A 17,714-nucleotide genomic window follows, 5' to 3' on the forward strand; every position below is an offset into this window, starting at 1 on the left:
GGCGGGTGGGAACAGCAGGGGTGAAGGTGCTGTGTTTAAAGAGGTGGAGTTATGCAGATCTAAAACGCGTGGATTGCAGCAGCAGCAAGCCGAAAAGTGCAGGCATGTAAGGGATCTAGAGGTTGACAACATGTCTTCTTAACGGGAGTCCAGGAGCTCATCTCCACAAATGGACTTTTTAGGATCCTTGGGTGGCTCCGTAGTTTGAAACCAATTCTGGTTATCGCTTCTCGGCCTTTTGGCTAAGATCAAGTGTAGTATCTGTTCTTATCAGTTTAATATCTGATACGTCCCCTATCTGGGGACCATATATTAAATGGATTTTAGAACAGGGAGATGGAAAAAGAGCTTGCTCTGTCCACTCCACGCATTGACCTGGTATTGCAGTATCTCCAGGACCGGTGCACCCCTTCTTTAATGCAGTTTCTAAAATCAGAAAGAATTGAATTCAATGTTTTTTGTTCATTTTGCTTGTTTGTCGGATTTTGGGATGGACTCTTTGGCTCTGCTTTTCTTCTCTCATTGGATTTTTCATGTTCAAAGTTGCAGAAGCCAGATTACAAGCTCATTTTGGTTCAACTTCAGCAACTGTGCATTGCATTGCCATGTAATGTGATGCAATGCTATCTTTCTAGCTCTCCCTTTCTACTTCCTTTTGGATAAACAGACATATTAGGCAAGCATTTTGGAGCTTTCACCTAAATAACTACAGGTGGTGAGATAAGCTGCACAATATAATTGACCTTTCAGTATATTGTTGCACACACACCATCTATTTAGCAAATGCCCTTGTTATCAACAGCAGCCTTTTAAACTCACCCGAGCTAACAGGTATGTGCGCTGGTTACACTGCTGCGCTTAAAATTTCTTTTTTGGTTTGCTACAATGCCTTTTCTGAAACGTTGTCTCCTTCTGCTGGAACACTGACTTCTTTCATTTAATGCCTGCAGACTATAAAAGAGAACCCAACCCAAAAAGTTTGGTTGATTAGTCTGTGGCATTCTGTTAAACTGTTGCTTATGGCGGTCTCTGTGAGCTTCTCAGCGACATTCAGCCAGCCAGGTATCCTGCCTGCAGTAGATGGAATGTGGCAATGGAACGCTGGCTGCGCGTGTCATAATAGGCTCTGAGCCTTTATATACCTGTGCACAGCAGCAGCCACCTTCAGTCTGCTGCTGGACAGCCAGCAGCAGCAGCAGCAGCAGGAGAGGTATGTAATCAGGAGCCCTCCTGCTAAGGGTAGACAGCTGCTCGTTCCACCCCACCCCCCGCCTTAATTGGTTCTCCTCCCTTCCAACGGTGTTGAGGCGGGTGGGAACAGCAGGGGGTGAAGGTGCTGTGTTTAAAGAGGTGGAGTTATGCAGATCTAAAACGCGTGGATTGCAGCAGCAGCAAGCCGAAAAGTGCAGGCATGTAAGGGATCTAGAGGTTGACAACATGTCTTCTTAACGGGAGTCCAGGAGCTCATCTCCACAAATGGACTTTTTAGGATCCTTGGGTGGCTCCGTAGTTTGAAACCAATTCTGGTTATCGCTTCTCGGCCTTTTGGCTAAGATCAAGTGTAGTATCTGTTCTTATCAGTTTAATATCTGATACGTCCCCTATCTGGGGACCATATATTAAATGGATTTTTAGAACAGGGAGATGGAAAAAGAGCTTGCTCTGTCCACTCCACGCATTGACCTGGTATTGCAGTATCTCCAGGACCGGTGCACCCCTTCTTTAATGCAGTTTCTAAAATCAGAAAGAATTGAATTCAATGTTTTTTGTTCATTTTGCTTGTTTGTCGGATTTTGGGATGGACTCTTTGGCTCTGCTTTTCTTCTCCTCATTGGATTTTTCATGTTCAAAGTTGCAGAAGCCAGATTACAAGCTCATTTTGGTTCAACTTCAGCAACTGTGCATTGCATTGCCATGTAATGTGATGCAATGCTATCTTTCTAGCTCTCCCTTTCTACTTCCTTTTGGATAAACAGACATATTAGGCAAGCATTTTGGAGCTTTCACCTAAATAACTACAGGTGGTGAGATAAGCTGCACAATATAATTGACCTTTCAGTATATTGTTGCACACACACCATCTATTTAGCAAATGCCCTTGTTATCAACAGCAGCCTTTTAAACTCACCCGAGCTAACAGGTATGTGCGCTGGTTACACTGCTGCGCTTAAAATTTCTTTTTTGGTTTGCTACAATGCCTTTTCTGAAACGTTGTCTCCTTCTGCTGGAACACTGACTTCTTTCATTTAATGCCTGCAGACTATAAAAGAGAACCCAACCCAAAAAGTTTGGTTGATTAGTCTGTGGCATTCTGTTAAACTGTTGCTTATGGCGGTCTCTGTGAGCTTCTCAGCGACATTCAGCCAGCCAGGTATCCTGCCTGCAGTAGATGGAATGTGGCAATGGAACGCTGGCTGCGCGTGTCATAATAGGCTCTGAGCCTTTATATACCTGTGCACAGCAGCAGCCACCTTCAGTCTGCTGCTGGACAGCCAGCAGCAGCAGCAGCAGCAGGAGAGGTATGTAATCAGGAGCCCTCCTGCTAAGGGTAGACAGCTGCTCGTTCCACCCCACCCCCCGCCTTAATTGGTTCTCCTCCCTTCCAACGGTGTTGAGGCGGGTGGGAACAGCAGGGGGTGAAGGTGCTGTGTTTAAAGAGGTGGAGTTATGCAGATCTAAAACGCGTGGATTGCAGCAGCAGCAAGCCGAAAAGTGCAGGCATGTAAGGGATCTAGAGGTTGACAACATGTCTTCTTAACGGGAGTCCAGGAGCTCATCTCCACAAATGGACTTTTTAGGATCCTTGGGTGGCTCCGTAGTTTGAAACCAATTCTGGTTATCGCTTCTCGGCCTTTTGGCTAAGATCAAGTGTAGTATCTGTTCTTATCAGTTTAATATCTGATACGTCCCCTATCTGGGGACCATATATTAAATGGATTTTTAGAACAGGGAGATGGAAAAAGAGCTTGCTCTGTCCACTCCACGCATTGACCTGGTATTGCAGTATCTCCAGGACCGGTGCACCCCTTCTTTAATGCAGTTTCTAAAATCAGAAAGAATTGAATTCAATGTTTTTTGTTCATTTTGCTTGTTTGTCGGATTTTGGGATGGACTCTTTGGCTCTGCTTTTCTTCTCCTCATTGGATTTTTCATGTTCAAAGTTGCAGAAGCCAGATTACAAGCTCATTTTGGTTCAACTTCAGCAACTGTGCATTGCATTGCCATGTAATGTGATGCAATGCTATCTTTCTAGCTCTCCCTTTCTACTTCCTTTTGGATAAACAGACATATTAGGCAAGCATTTTGGAGCTTTCACCTAAATAACTACAGGTGGTGAGATAAGCTGCACAATATAATTGACCTTTCAGTATATTGTTGCACACACACCATCTATTTAGCAAATGCCCTTGTTATCAACAGCAGCCTTTTAAACTCACCCGAGCTAACAGGTATGTGCGCTGGTTACACTGCTGCGCTTAAAATTTCTTTTTTGGTTTGCTACAATGCCTTTTCTGAAACGTTGTCTCCTTCTGCTGGAACACTGACTTCTTTCATTTAATGCCTGCAGACTATAAAAGAGAACCCAACCCAAAAAGTTTGGTTGATTAGTCTGTGGCATTCTGTTAAACTGTTGCTTATGGCGGTCTCTGTGAGCTTCTCAGCGACATTCAGCCAGCCAGGTATCCTGCCTGCAGTAGATGGAATGTGGCAATGGAACGCTGGCTGCGCGTGTCATAATAGGCTCTGAGCCTTTATATACCTGTGCACAGCAGCAGCCACCTTCAGTCTGCTGCTGGACAGCCAGCAGCAGCAGCAGCAGCAGGAGAGGTATGTAATCAGGAGCCCTCCTGCTAAGGGTAGACAGCTGCTCGTTCCACCCCACCCCCCGCCTTAATTGGTTCTCCTCCCTTCCAACGGTGTTGAGGCGGGTGGGAACAGCAGGGGGTGAAGGTGCTGTGTTTAAAGAGGTGGAGTTATGCAGATCTAAAACGCGTGGATTGCAGCAGCAGCAAGCCGAAAAGTGCAGGCATGTAAGGGATCTAGAGGTTGACAACATGTCTTCTTAACGGGAGTCCAGGAGCTCATCTCCACAAATGGACTTTTTAGGATCCTTGGGTGGCTCCGTAGTTTGAAACCAATTCTGGTTATCGCTTCTCGGCCTTTTGGCTAAGATCAAGTGTAGTATCTGTTCTTATCAGTTTAATATCTGATACGTCCCCTATCTGGGGACCATATATTAAATGGATTTTTAGAACAGGGAGATGGAAAAAGAGCTTGCTCTGTCCACTCCACGCATTGACCTGGTATTGCAGTATCTCCAGGACCGGTGCACCCCTTCTTTAATGCAGTTTCTAAAATCAGAAAGAATTGAATTCAATGTTTTTTGTTCATTTTGCTTGTTTGTCGGATTTTGGGATGGACTCTTTGGCTCTGCTTTTCTTCTCCTCATTGGATTTTTCATGTTCAAAGTTGCAGAAGCCAGATTACAAGCTCATTTTGGTTCAACTTCAGCAACTGTGCATTGCATTGCCATGTAATGTGATGCAATGCTATCTTTCTAGCTCTCCCTTTCTACTTCCTTTTGGATAAACAGACATATTAGGCAAGCATTTTGGAGCTTTCACCTAAATAACTACAGGTGGTGAGATAAGCTGCACAATATAATTGACCTTTCAGTATATTGTTGCACACACACCATCTATTTAGCAAATGCCCTTGTTATCAACAGCAGCCTTTTAAACTCACCCGAGCTAACAGGTATGTGCGCTGGTTACACTGCTGCGCTTAAAATTTCTTTTTTGGTTTGCTACAATGCCTTTTCTGAAACGTTGTCTCCTTCTGCTGGAACACTGACTTCTTTCATTTAATGCCTGCAGACTATAAAAGAGAACCCAACCCAAAAAGTTTGGTTGATTAGTCTGTGGCATTCTGTTAAACTGTTGCTTATGGCGGTCTCTGTGAGCTTCTCAGCGACATTCAGCCAGCCAGGTATCCTGCCTGCAGTAGATGGAATGTGGCAATGGAACGCTGGCTGCGCGTGTCATAATAGGCTCTGAGCCTTTATATACCTGTGCACAGCAGCAGCCACCTTCAGTCTGCTGCTGGACAGCCAGCAGCAGCAGCAGCAGCAGGAGAGGTATGTAATCAGGAGCCCTCCTGCTAAGGGTAGACAGCTGCTCGTTCCACCCCACCCCCCGCCTTAATTGGTTCTCCTCCCTTCCAACGGTGTTGAGGCGGGTGGGAACAGCAGGGGGTGAAGGTGCTGTGTTTAAAGAGGTGGAGTTATGCAGATCTAAAACGCGTGGATTGCAGCAGCAGCAAGCCGAAAAGTGCAGGCATGTAAGGGATCTAGAGGTTGACAACATGTCTTCTTAACGGGAGTCCAGGAGCTCATCTCCACAAATGGACTTTTTAGGATCCTTGGGTGGCTCCGTAGTTTGAAACCAATTCTGGTTATCGCTTCTCGGCCTTTTGGCTAAGATCAAGTGTAGTATCTGTTCTTATCAGTTTAATATCTGATACGTCCCCTATCTGGGGACCATATATTAAATGGATTTTTAGAACAGGGAGATGGAAAAAGAGCTTGCTCTGTCCACTCCACGCATTGACCTGGTATTGCAGTATCTCCAGGACCGGTGCACCCCTTCTTTAATGCAGTTTCTAAAATCAGAAAGAATTGAATTCAATGTTTTTTGTTCATTTTGCTTGTTTGTCGGATTTTGGGATGGACTCTTTGGCTCTGCTTTTCTTCTCCTCATTGGATTTTTCATGTTCAAAGTTGCAGAAGCCAGATTACAAGCTCATTTTGGTTCAACTTCAGCAACTGTGCATTGCATTGCCATGTAATGTGATGCAATGCTATCTTTCTAGCTCTCCCTTTCTACTTCCTTTTGGATAAACAGACATATTAGGCAAGCATTTTGGAGCTTTCACCTAAATAACTACAGGTGGTGAGATAAGCTGCACAATATAATTGACCTTTCAGTATATTGTTGCACACACACCATCTATTTAGCAAATGCCCTTGTTATCAACAGCAGCCTTTTAAACTCACCCGAGCTAACAGGTATGTGCGCTGGTTACACTGCTGCGCTTAAAATTTCTTTTTTGGTTTGCTACAATGCCTTTTCTGAAACGTTGTCTCCTTCTGCTGGAACACTGACTTCTTTCATTTAATGCCTGCAGACTATAAAAGAGAACCCAACCCAAAAAGTTTGGTTGATTAGTCTGTGGCATTCTGTTAAACTGTTGCTTATGGCGGTCTCTGTGAGCTTCTCAGCGACATTCAGCCAGCCAGGTATCCTGCCTGCAGTAGATGGAATGTGGCAATGGAACGCTGGCTGCGCGTGTCATAATAGGCTCTGAGCCTTTATATACCTGTGCACAGCAGCAGCCACCTTCAGTCTGCTGCTGGACAGCCAGCAGCAGCAGCAGCAGCAGGAGAGGTATGTAATCAGGAGCCCTCCTGCTAAGGGTAGACAGCTGCTCGTTCCACCCCACCCCCCGCCTTAATTGGTTCTCCTCCCTTCCAACGGTGTTGAGGCGGGTGGGAACAGCAGGGGGTGAAGGTGCTGTGTTTAAAGAGGTGGAGTTATGCAGATCTAAAACGCGTGGATTGCAGCAGCAGCAAGCCGAAAAGTGCAGGCATGTAAGGGATCTAGAGGTTGACAACATGTCTTCTTAACGGGAGTCCAGGAGCTCATCTCCACAAATGGACTTTTTAGGATCCTTGGGTGGCTCCGTAGTTTGAAACCAATTCTGGTTATCGCTTCTCGGCCTTTTGGCTAAGATCAAGTGTAGTATCTGTTCTTATCAGTTTAATATCTGATACGTCCCCTATCTGGGGACCATATATTAAATGGATTTTTAGAACAGGGAGATGGAAAAAGAGCTTGCTCTGTCCACTCCACGCATTGACCTGGTATTGCAGTATCTCCAGGACCGGTGCACCCCTTCTTTAATGCAGTTTCTAAAATCAGAAAGAATTGAATTCAATGTTTTTTGTTCATTTTGCTTGTTTGTCGGATTTTGGGATGGACTCTTTGGCTCTGCTTTTCTTCTCCTCATTGGATTTTTCATGTTCAAAGTTGCAGAAGCCAGATTACAAGCTCATTTTGGTTCAACTTCAGCAACTGTGCATTGCATTGCCATGTAATGTGATGCAATGCTATCTTTCTAGCTCTCCCTTTCTACTTCCTTTTGGATAAACAGACATATTAGGCAAGCATTTTGGAGCTTTCACCTAAATAACTACAGGTGGTGAGATAAGCTGCACAATATAATTGACCTTTCAGTATATTGTTGCACACACACCATCTATTTAGCAAATGCCCTTGTTATCAACAGCAGCCTTTTAAACTCACCCGAGCTAACAGGTATGTGCGCTGGTTACACTGCTGCGCTTAAAATTTCTTTTTTGGTTTGCTACAATGCCTTTTCTGAAACGTTGTCTCCTTCTGCTGGAACACTGACTTCTTTCATTTAATGCCTGCAGACTATAAAAGAGAACCCAACCCAAAAAGTTTGGTTGATTAGTCTGTGGCATTCTGTTAAACTGTTGCTTATGGCGGTCTCTGTGAGCTTCTCAGCGACATTCAGCCAGCCAGGTATCCTGCCTGCAGTAGATGGAATGTGGCAATGGAACGCTGGCTGCGCGTGTCATAATAGGCTCTGAGCCTTTATATACCTGTGCACAGCAGCAGCCACCTTCAGTCTGCTGCTGGACAGCCAGCAGCAGCAGCAGCAGCAGGAGAGGTATGTAATCAGGAGCCCTCCTGCTAAGGGTAGACAGCTGCTCGTTCCACCCCACCCCCCGCCTTAATTGGTTCTCCTCCCTTCCAACGGTGTTGAGGCGGGTGGGAACAGCAGGGGGTGAAGGTGCTGTGTTTAAAGAGGTGGAGTTATGCAGATCTAAAACGCGTGGATTGCAGCAGCAGCAAGCCGAAAAGTGCAGGCATGTAAGGGATCTAGAGGTTGACAACATGTCTTCTTAACGGGAGTCCAGGAGCTCATCTCCACAAATGGACTTTTTAGGATCCTTGGGTGGCTCCGTAGTTTGAAACCAATTCTGGTTATCGCTTCTCGGCCTTTTGGCTAAGATCAAGTGTAGTATCTGTTCTTATCAGTTTAATATCTGATACGTCCCCTATCTGGGGACCATATATTAAATGGATTTTTAGAACAGGGAGATGGAAAAAGAGCTTGCTCTGTCCACTCCACGCATTGACCTGGTATTGCAGTATCTCCAGGACCGGTGCACCCCTTCTTTAATGCAGTTTCTAAAATCAGAAAGAATTGAATTCAATGTTTTTTGTTCATTTTGCTTGTTTGTCGGATTTTGGGATGGACTCTTTGGCTCTGCTTTTCTTCTCCTCATTGGATTTTTCATGTTCAAAGTTGCAGAAGCCAGATTACAAGCTCATTTTGGTTCAACTTCAGCAACTGTGCATTGCATTGCCATGTAATGTGATGCAATGCTATCTTTCTAGCTCTCCCTTTCTACTTCCTTTTGGATAAACAGACATATTAGGCAAGCATTTTGGAGCTTTCACCTAAATAACTACAGGTGGTGAGATAAGCTGCACAATATAATTGACCTTTCAGTATATTGTTGCACACACACCATCTATTTAGCAAATGCCCTTGTTATCAACAGCAGCCTTTTAAACTCACCCGAGCTAACAGGTATGTGCGCTGGTTACACTGCTGCGCTTAAAATTTCTTTTTTGGTTTGCTACAATGCCTTTTCTGAAACGTTGTCTCCTTCTGCTGGAACACTGACTTCTTTCATTTAATGCCTGCAGACTATAAAAGAGAACCCAACCCAAAAAGTTTGGTTGATTAGTCTGTGGCATTCTGTTAAACTGTTGCTTATGGCGGTCTCTGTGAGCTTCTCAGCGACATTCAGCCAGCCAGGTATCCTGCCTGCAGTAGATGGAATGTGGCAATGGAACGCTGGCTGCGCGTGTCATAATAGGCTCTGAGCCTTTATATACCTGTGCACAGCAGCAGCCACCTTCAGTCTGCTGCTGGACAGCCAGCAGCAGCAGCAGCAGCAGGAGAGGTATGTAATCAGGAGCCCTCCTGCTAAGGGTAGACAGCTGCTCGTTCCACCCCACCCCCCGCCTTAATTGGTTCTCCTCCCTTCCAACGGTGTTGAGGCGGGTGGGAACAGCAGGGGGTGAAGGTGCTGTGTTTAAAGAGGTGGAGTTATGCAGATCTAAAACGCGTGGATTGCAGCAGCAGCAAGCCGAAAAGTGCAGGCATGTAAGGGATCTAGAGGTTGACAACATGTCTTCTTAACGGGAGTCCAGGAGCTCATCTCCACAAATGGACTTTTTAGGATCCTTGGGTGGCTCCGTAGTTTGAAACCAATTCTGGTTATCGCTTCTCGGCCTTTTGGCTAAGATCAAGTGTAGTATCTGTTCTTATCAGTTTAATATCTGATACGTCCCCTATCTGGGGACCATATATTAAATGGATTTTTAGAACAGGGAGATGGAAAAAGAGCTTGCTCTGTCCACTCCACGCATTGACCTGGTATTGCAGTATCTCCAGGACCGGTGCACCCCTTCTTTAATGCAGTTTCTAAAATCAGAAAGAATTGAATTCAATGTTTTTTGTTCATTTTGCTTGTTTGTCGGATTTTGGGATGGACTCTTTGGCTCTGCTTTTCTTCTCCTCATTGGATTTTTCATGTTCAAAGTTGCAGAAGCCAGATTACAAGCTCATTTTGGTTCAACTTCAGCAACTGTGCATTGCATTGCCATGTAATGTGATGCAATGCTATCTTTCTAGCTCTCCCTTTCTACTTCCTTTTGGATAAACAGACATATTAGGCAAGCATTTTGGAGCTTTCACCTAAATAACTACAGGTGGTGAGATAAGCTGCACAATATAATTGACCTTTCAGTATATTGTTGCACACACACCATCTATTTAGCAAATGCCCTTGTTATCAACAGCAGCCTTTTAAACTCACCCGAGCTAACAGGTATGTGCGCTGGTTACACTGCTGCGCTTAAAATTTCTTTTTTGGTTTGCTACAATGCCTTTTCTGAAACGTTGTCTCCTTCTGCTGGAACACTGACTTCTTTCATTTAATGCCTGCAGACTATAAAAGAGAACCCAACCCAAAAAGTTTGGTTGATTAGTCTGTGGCATTCTGTTAAACTGTTGCTTATGGCGGTCTCTGTGAGCTTCTCAGCGACATTCAGCCAGCCAGGTATCCTGCCTGCAGTAGATGGAATGTGGCAATGGAACGCTGGCTGCGCGTGTCATAATAGGCTCTGAGCCTTTATATACCTGTGCACAGCAGCAGCCACCTTCAGTCTGCTGCTGGACAGCCAGCAGCAGCAGCAGCAGCAGGAGAGGTATGTAATCAGGAGCCCTCCTGCTAAGGGTAGACAGCTGCTCGTTCCACCCCACCCCCCGCCTTAATTGGTTCTCCTCCCTTCCAACGGTGTTGAGGCGGGTGGGAACAGCAGGGGGTGAAGGTGCTGTGTTTAAAGAGGTGGAGTTATGCAGATCTAAAACGCGTGGATTGCAGCAGCAGCAAGCCGAAAAGTGCAGGCATGTAAGGGATCTAGAGGTTGACAACATGTCTTCTTAACGGGAGTCCAGGAGCTCATCTCCACAAATGGACTTTTTAGGATCCTTGGGTGGCTCCGTAGTTTGAAACCAATTCTGGTTATCGCTTCTCGGCCTTTTGGCTAAGATCAAGTGTAGTATCTGTTCTTATCAGTTTAATATCTGATACGTCCCCTATCTGGGGACCATATATTAAATGGATTTTTAGAACAGGGAGATGGAAAAAGAGCTTGCTCTGTCCACTCCACGCATTGACCTGGTATTGCAGTATCTCCAGGACCGGTGCACCCCTTCTTTAATGCAGTTTCTAAAATCAGAAAGAATTGAATTCAATGTTTTTTGTTCATTTTGCTTGTTTGTCGGATTTTGGGATGGACTCTTTGGCTCTGCTTTTCTTCTCCTCATTGGATTTTTCATGTTCAAAGTTGCAGAAGCCAGATTACAAGCTCATTTTGGTTCAACTTCAGCAACTGTGCATTGCATTGCCATGTAATGTGATGCAATGCTATCTTTCTAGCTCTCCCTTTCTACTTCCTTTTGGATAAACAGACATATTAGGCAAGCATTTTGGAGCTTTCACCTAAATAACTACAGGTGGTGAGATAAGCTGCACAATATAATTGACCTTTCAGTATATTGTTGCACACACACCATCTATTTAGCAAATGCCCTTGTTATCAACAGCAGCCTTTTAAACTCACCCGAGCTAACAGGTATGTGCGCTGGTTACACTGCTGCGCTTAAAATTTCTTTTTTGGTTTGCTACAATGCCTTTTCTGAAACGTTGTCTCCTTCTGCTGGAACACTGACTTCTTTCATTTAATGCCTGCAGACTATAAAAGAGAACCCAACCCAAAAAGTTTGGTTGATTAGTCTGTGGCATTCTGTTAAACTGTTGCTTATGGCGGTCTCTGTGAGCTTCTCAGCGACATTCAGCCAGCCAGGTATCCTGCCTGCAGTAGATGGAATGTGGCAATGGAACGCTGGCTGCGCGTGTCATAATAGGCTCTGAGCCTTTATATACCTGTGCACAGCAGCAGCCACCTTCAGTCTGCTGCTGGACAGCCAGCAGCAGCAGCAGCAGCAGGAGAGGTATGTAATCAGGAGCCCTCCTGCTAAGGGTAGACAGCTGCTCGTTCCACCCCACCCCCCGCCTTAATTGGTTCTCCTCCCTTCCAACGGTGTTGAGGCGGGTGGGAACAGCAGGGGGTGAAGGTGCTGTGTTTAAAGAGGTGGAGTTATGCAGATCTAAAACGCGTGGATTGCAGCAGCAGCAAGCCGAAAAGTGCAGGCATGTAAGGGATCTAGAGGTTGACAACATGTCTTCTTAACGGGAGTCCAGGAGCTCATCTCCACAAATGGACTTTTTAGGATCCTTGGGTGGCTCCGTAGTTTGAAACCAATTCTGGTTATCGCTTCTCGGCCTTTTGGCTAAGATCAAGTGTAGTATCTGTTCTTATCAGTTTAATATCTGATACGTCCCCTATCTGGGGACCATATATTAAATGGATTTTTAGAACAGGGAGATGGAAAAAGAGCTTGCTCTGTCCACTCCACGCATTGACCTGGTATTGCAGTATCTCCAGGACCGGTGCACCCCTTCTTTAATGCAGTTTCTAAAATCAGAAAGAATTGAATTCAATGTTTTTTGTTCATTTTGCTTGTTTGTCGGATTTTGGGATGGACTCTTTGGCTCTGCTTTTCTTCTCCTCATTGGATTTTTCATGTTCAAAGTTGCAGAAGCCAGATTACAAGCTCATTTTGGTTCAACTTCAGCAACTGTGCATTGCATTGCCATGTAATGTGATGCAATGCTATCTTTCTAGCTCTCCCTTTCTACTTCCTTTTGGATAAACAGACATATTAGGCAAGCATTTTGGAGCTTTCACCTAAATAACTACAGGTGGTGAGATAAGCTGCACAATATAATTGACCTTTCAGTATATTGTTGCACACACACCATCTATTTAGCAAATGCCCTTGTTATCAACAGCAGCCTTTTAAACTCACCCGAGCTAACAGGTATGTGCGCTGGTTACACTGCTGCGCTTAAAATTTCTTTTTTGGTTTGCTACAATGCCTTTTCTGAAACGTTGTCTCCTTCTGCTGGAACACTGACTTCTTTCATTTAATGCCTGCAGACTATAAAAGAGAACCCAACCCAAAAAGTTTGGTTGATTAGTCTGTGGCATTCTGTTAAACTGTTGCTTATGGCGGTCTCTGTGAGCTTCTCAGCGACATTCAGCCAGCCAGGTATCCTGCCTGCAGTAGATGGAATGTGGCAATGGAACGCTGGCTGCGCGTGTCATAATAGGCTCTGAGCCTTTATATACCTGTGCACAGCAGCAGCCACCTTCAGTCTGCTGCTGGACAGCCAGCAGCAGCAGCAGCAGCAGGAGAGGTATGTAATCAGGAGCCCTCCTGCTAAGGGTAGACAGCTGCTCGTTCCACCCCACCCCCCGCCTTAATTGGTTCTCCTCCCTTCCAACGGTGTTGAGGCGGGTGGGAACAGCAGGGGGTGAAGGTGCTGTGTTTAAAGAGGTGGAGTTATGCAGATCTAAAACGCGTGGATTGCAGCAGCAGCAAGCCGAAAAGTGCAGGCATGTAAGGGATCTAGAGGTTGACAACATGTCTTCTTAACGGGAGTCCAGGAGCTCATCTCCACAAATGGACTTTTTAGGATCCTTGGGTGGCTCCGTAGTTTGAAACCAATTCTGGTTATCGCTTCTCGGCCTTTTGGCTAAGATCAAGTGTAGTATCTGTTCTTATCAGTTTAATATCTGATACGTCCCCTATCTGGGGACCATATATTAAATGGATTTTTAGAACAGGGAGATGGAAAAAGAGCTTGCTCTGTCCACTCCACGCATTGACCTGGTATTGCAGTATCTCCAGGACCGGTGCACCCCTTCTTTAATGCAGTTTCTAAAATCAGAAAGAATTGAATTCAATGTTTTTTGTTCATTTTGCTTGTTTGTCGGATTTTGGGATGGACTCTTTGGCTCTGCTTTTCTTCTCCTCATTGGATTTTTCATGTTCAAAGTTGCAGAAGCCAGATTACAAGCTCATTTTGGTTCAACTTCAGCAACTGTGCATTGCATTGCCATGTAATGTGATGCAATGCTATCTTTCTAGCTCTCCCTTTCTACTTCCTTTTGGATAAACAGACATATTAGGCAAGCATTTTGGAGCTTTCACCTAAATAACTACAGGTGGTGAGATAAGCTGCACAATATAATTGACCTTTCAGTATATTGTTGCACACACACCATCTATTTAGCAAATGCCCTTGTTATCAACAGCAGCCTTTTAAACTCACCCGAGCTAACAGGTATGTGCGCTGGTTACACTGCTGCGCTTAAAATTTCTTTTTTGGTTTGCTACAATGCCTTTTCTGAAACGTTGTCTCCTTCTGCTGGAACACTGACTTCTTTCATTTAATGCCTGCAGACTATAAAAGAGAACCCAACCCAAAAAGTTTGGTTGATTAGTCTGTGGCATTCTGTTAAACTGTTGCTTATGGCGGTCTCTGTGAGCTTCTCAGCGACATTCAGCCAGCCAGGTATCCTGCCTGCAGTAGATGGAATGTGGCAATGGAACGCTGGCTGCGCGTGTCATAATAGGCTCTGAGCCTTTATATACCTGTGCACAGCAGCAGCCACCTTCAGTCTGCTGCTGGACAGCCAGCAGCAGCAGCAGCAGCAGGAGAGGTATGTAATCAGGAGCCCTCCTGCTAAGGGTAGACAGCTGCTCGTTCCACCCCACCCCCCGCCTTAATTGGTTCTCCTCCCTTCCAACGGTGTTGAGGCGGGTGGGAACAGCAGGGGGTGAAGGTGCTGTGTTTAAAGAGGTGGAGTTATGCAGATCTAAAACGCGTGGATTGCAGCAGCAGCAAGCCGAAAAGTGCAGGCATGTAAGGGATCTAGAGGTTGACAACATGTCTTCTTAACGGGAGTCCAGGAGCTCATCTCCACAAATGGACTTTTTAGGATCCTTGGGTGGCTCCGTAGTTTGAAACCAATTCTGGTTATCGCTTCTCGGCCTTTTGGCTAAGATCAAGTGTAGTATCTGTTCTTATCAGTTTAATATCTGATACGTCCCCTATCTGGGGACCATATATTAAATGGATTTTTAGAACAGGGAGATGGAAAAAGAGCTTGCTCTGTCCACTCCACGCATTGACCTGGTATTGCAGTATCTCCAGGACCGGTGCACCCCTTCTTTAATGCAGTTTCTAAAATCAGAAAGAATTGAATTCAATGTTTTTTGTTCATTTTGCTTGTTTGTCGGATTTTGGGATGGACTCTTTGGCTCTGCTTTTCTTCTCCTCATTGGATTTTTCATGTTCAAAGTTGCAGAAGCCAGATTACAAGCTCATTTTGGTTCAACTTCAGCAACTGTGCATTGCATTGCCATGTAATGTGATGCAATGCTATCTTTCTAGCTCTCCCTTTCTACTTCCTTTTGGATAAACAGACATATTAGGCAAGCATTTTGGAGCTTTCACCTAAATAACTACAGGTGGTGAGATAAGCTGCACAATATAATTGACCTTTCAGTATATTGTTGCACACACACCATCTATTTAGCAAATGCCCTTGTTATCAACAGCAGCCTTTTAAACTCACCCGAGCTAACAGGTATGTGCGCTGGTTACACTGCTGCGCTTAAAATTTCTTTTTTGGTTTGCTACAATGCCTTTTCTGAAACGTTGTCTCCTTCTGCTGGAACACTGACTTCTTTCATTTAATGCCTGCAGACTATAAAAGAGAACCCAACCCAAAAAGTTTGGTTGATTAGTCTGTGGCATTCTGTTAAACTGTTGCTTATGGCGGTCTCTGTGAGCTTCTCAGCGACATTCAGCCAGCCAGGTATCCTGCCTGCAGTAGATGGAATGTGGCAATGGAACGCTGGCTGCGCGTGTCATAATAGGCTCTGAGCCTTTATATACCTGTGCACAGCAGCAGCCACCTTCAGTCTGCTGCTGGACAGCCAGCAGCAGCAGCAGCAGCAGGAGAGGTATGTAATCAGGAGCCCTCCTGCTAAGGGTAGACAGATGCTCGTTCCACCCCACCCCCCGCCTTAATTGGTTCTCCTCCCTTCCAACGGTGTTGAGGCGGGTGGGAACAGCAGGGGGTGAAGGTGCTGTGTTTAAAGAGGTGGAGTTATGCAGATCTAAAACGCGTGGATTGCAGCAGCAGCAAGCCGAAAAGTGCAGGCATGTAAGGGATCTAGAGGTTGACAACATGTCTTCTTAACGGGAGTCCAGGAGCTCATCTCCACAAATGGACTTTTTAGGATCCTTGGGTGGCTCCGTAGTTTGAAACCAATTCTGGTTATCGCTTCTCGGCCTTTTGGCTAAGATCAAGTGTAGTATCTGTTCTTATCAGTTTAATATCTGATACGTCCCCTATCTGGGGACCATATATTAAATGGATTTTTAGAACAGGGAGATGGAAAAAGAGCTTGCTCTGTCCACTCCACGCATTGACCTGGTATTGCAGTATCTCCAGGACCGGTGCACCCCTTCTTTAATGCAGTTTCTAAAATCAGAAAGAATTGAATTCAATGTTTTTTGTTCATTTTGCTTGTTTGTCGGATTTTGGGATGGACTCTTTGGCTCTGCTTTTCTTCTCCTCATTGGATTTTTCATGTTCAAAGTTGCAGAAGCCAGATTACAAGCTCATTTTGGTTCAACTTCAGCAACTGTGCATTGCATTGCCATGTAATGTGATGCAATGCTATCTTTCTAGCTCTCCCTTTCTACTTCCTTTTGGATAAACAGACATATTAGGCAAGCATTTTGGAGCTTTCACCTAAATAACTACAGGTGGTGAGATAAGCTGCACAATATAATTGACCTTTCAGTATATTGTTGCACACACACCATCTATTTAGCAAATGCCCTTGTTATCAACAGCAGCCTTTTAAACTCACCCGAGCTAACAGGTATGTGCGCTGGTTACACTGCTGCGCTTAAAATTTCTTTTTTGGTTTGCTACAATGCCTTTTCTGAAACGTTGTCTCCTTCTGCTGGAACACTGACTTCTTTCATTTAATGCCTGCAGACTATAAAAGAGAACCCAACCCAAAAAGTTTGGTTGATTAGTCTGTGGCATTCTGTTAAACTGTTGCTTATGGCGGTCTCTGTGAGCTTCTCAGCGACATTCAGCCAGCCAGGTATCCTGCCTGCAGTAGATGGAATGTGGCAATGGAACGCTGGCTGCGCGTGTCATAATAGGCTCTGAGCCTTTATATACCTGTGCACAGCAGCAGCCACCTTCAGTCTGCTGCTGGACAGCCAGCAGCAGCAGCAGCAGCAGGAGAGGTATGTAATCAGGAGCCCTCCTGCTAAGGGTAGACAGATGCTCGTTCCACCCCACCCCCCGCCTTAATTGGTTCTCCTCCCTTCCAACGGTGTTGAGGCGGGTGGGAACAGCAGGGGGTGAAGGTGCTGTGTTTAAAGAGGTGGAGTTATGCAGATCTAAAACGCGTGGATTGCAGCAGCAGCAAGCCGAAAAGTGCAGGCATGTAAGGGATCTAGAGGTTGACAACATGTCTTCTTAACGGGAGTCCAGGAGCTCATCTCCACAAATGGACTTTTTAGGATCCTTGGGTGGCTCCGTAGTTTGAAACCAATTCTGGTTATCGCTTCTCGGCCTTTTGGCTAAGATCAAGTGTAGTATCTGTTCTTATCAGTTTAATATCTGATACGTCCCCTATCTGGGGACCATATATTAAATGGATTTTTAGAACAGGGAGATGGAAAAAGAGCTTGCTCTGTCCACTCCACGCATTGACCTGGTATTGCAGTATCTCCAGGACCGGTGCACCCCTTCTTTAATGCAGTTTCTAAAATCAGAAAGAATTGAATTCAATGTTTTTTGTTCATTTTGCTTGTTTGTCGGATTTTGGGATGGACTCTTTGGCTCTGCTTTTCTTCTCCTCATTGGATTTTTCATGTTCAAAGTTGCAGAAGCCAGATTACAAGCTCATTTTGGTTCAACTTCAGCAACTGTGCATTGCATTGCCATGTAATGTGATGCAATGCTATCTTTCTAGCTCTCCCTTTCTACTTCCTTTTGGATAAACAGACATATTAGGCAAGCATTTTGGAGCTTTCA

The 17,714-nt window shown here is 45.0% G+C and overlaps 14 non-coding genes across 14 annotated transcripts; all 14 read left to right on the forward strand.

The window, feature by feature from the left end:
- The first annotated feature begins 222 nt into the window (after positions 1-222).
- On the forward strand, positions 223-412 carry LOC141248529 (U2 spliceosomal RNA). Its single transcript, XR_012311721.1, has one exon. It is a non-coding gene; the product is annotated as a U2 spliceosomal RNA (small nuclear RNA).
- A 1,117-nt stretch (positions 413-1,529) lies between these two features.
- LOC141248523 (U2 spliceosomal RNA) lies at positions 1,530-1,720 on the forward strand. The gene has a single exon (XR_012311716.1). It is a non-coding gene; the product is annotated as a U2 spliceosomal RNA (small nuclear RNA).
- A 1,118-nt stretch (positions 1,721-2,838) lies between these two features.
- On the forward strand, positions 2,839-3,029 carry LOC141248540 (U2 spliceosomal RNA). The gene has a single exon (XR_012311732.1). It is a non-coding gene; the product is annotated as a U2 spliceosomal RNA (small nuclear RNA).
- A 1,118-nt stretch (positions 3,030-4,147) lies between these two features.
- On the forward strand, positions 4,148-4,338 carry LOC141248552 (U2 spliceosomal RNA). The gene has a single exon (XR_012311743.1). It is a non-coding gene; the product is annotated as a U2 spliceosomal RNA (small nuclear RNA).
- Positions 4,339-5,456: 1,118 nt separating this feature from the next.
- Positions 5,457-5,647, forward strand: LOC141248564 (U2 spliceosomal RNA). Its single transcript, XR_012311754.1, has one exon. It is a non-coding gene; the product is annotated as a U2 spliceosomal RNA (small nuclear RNA).
- A 1,118-nt stretch (positions 5,648-6,765) lies between these two features.
- Positions 6,766-6,956, forward strand: LOC141248576 (U2 spliceosomal RNA). Its single transcript, XR_012311765.1, has one exon. It is a non-coding gene; the product is annotated as a U2 spliceosomal RNA (small nuclear RNA).
- A 1,118-nt stretch (positions 6,957-8,074) lies between these two features.
- LOC141248530 (U2 spliceosomal RNA) lies at positions 8,075-8,265 on the forward strand. Its single transcript, XR_012311722.1, has one exon. It is a non-coding gene; the product is annotated as a U2 spliceosomal RNA (small nuclear RNA).
- A 1,118-nt stretch (positions 8,266-9,383) lies between these two features.
- Positions 9,384-9,574, forward strand: LOC141248531 (U2 spliceosomal RNA). Its single transcript, XR_012311723.1, has one exon. It is a non-coding gene; the product is annotated as a U2 spliceosomal RNA (small nuclear RNA).
- Positions 9,575-10,692: 1,118 nt separating this feature from the next.
- LOC141248532 (U2 spliceosomal RNA) lies at positions 10,693-10,883 on the forward strand. Its single transcript, XR_012311724.1, has one exon. It is a non-coding gene; the product is annotated as a U2 spliceosomal RNA (small nuclear RNA).
- A 1,118-nt stretch (positions 10,884-12,001) lies between these two features.
- Positions 12,002-12,192, forward strand: LOC141248533 (U2 spliceosomal RNA). The gene has a single exon (XR_012311725.1). It is a non-coding gene; the product is annotated as a U2 spliceosomal RNA (small nuclear RNA).
- A 1,118-nt stretch (positions 12,193-13,310) lies between these two features.
- LOC141248534 (U2 spliceosomal RNA) lies at positions 13,311-13,501 on the forward strand. The gene has a single exon (XR_012311726.1). It is a non-coding gene; the product is annotated as a U2 spliceosomal RNA (small nuclear RNA).
- A 1,118-nt stretch (positions 13,502-14,619) lies between these two features.
- On the forward strand, positions 14,620-14,810 carry LOC141248535 (U2 spliceosomal RNA). Its single transcript, XR_012311727.1, has one exon. It is a non-coding gene; the product is annotated as a U2 spliceosomal RNA (small nuclear RNA).
- A 1,118-nt stretch (positions 14,811-15,928) lies between these two features.
- LOC141248536 (U2 spliceosomal RNA) lies at positions 15,929-16,119 on the forward strand. The gene has a single exon (XR_012311728.1). It is a non-coding gene; the product is annotated as a U2 spliceosomal RNA (small nuclear RNA).
- Positions 16,120-17,237: 1,118 nt separating this feature from the next.
- On the forward strand, positions 17,238-17,428 carry LOC141248537 (U2 spliceosomal RNA). The gene has a single exon (XR_012311729.1). It is a non-coding gene; the product is annotated as a U2 spliceosomal RNA (small nuclear RNA).
- Positions 17,429-17,714: the final 286 nt, after the last annotated feature.

The sequence above is a fragment of the Phyllobates terribilis genome, unplaced genomic scaffold, assembly GCF_046119375.1.
Source record: "Phyllobates terribilis strain yellow unplaced genomic scaffold, ASM4611937v1 Scaffold_3737__1_contigs__length_71202, whole genome shotgun sequence".
Taxonomy (NCBI): Eukaryota; Metazoa; Chordata; class Amphibia; order Anura; family Dendrobatidae; genus Phyllobates; species Phyllobates terribilis.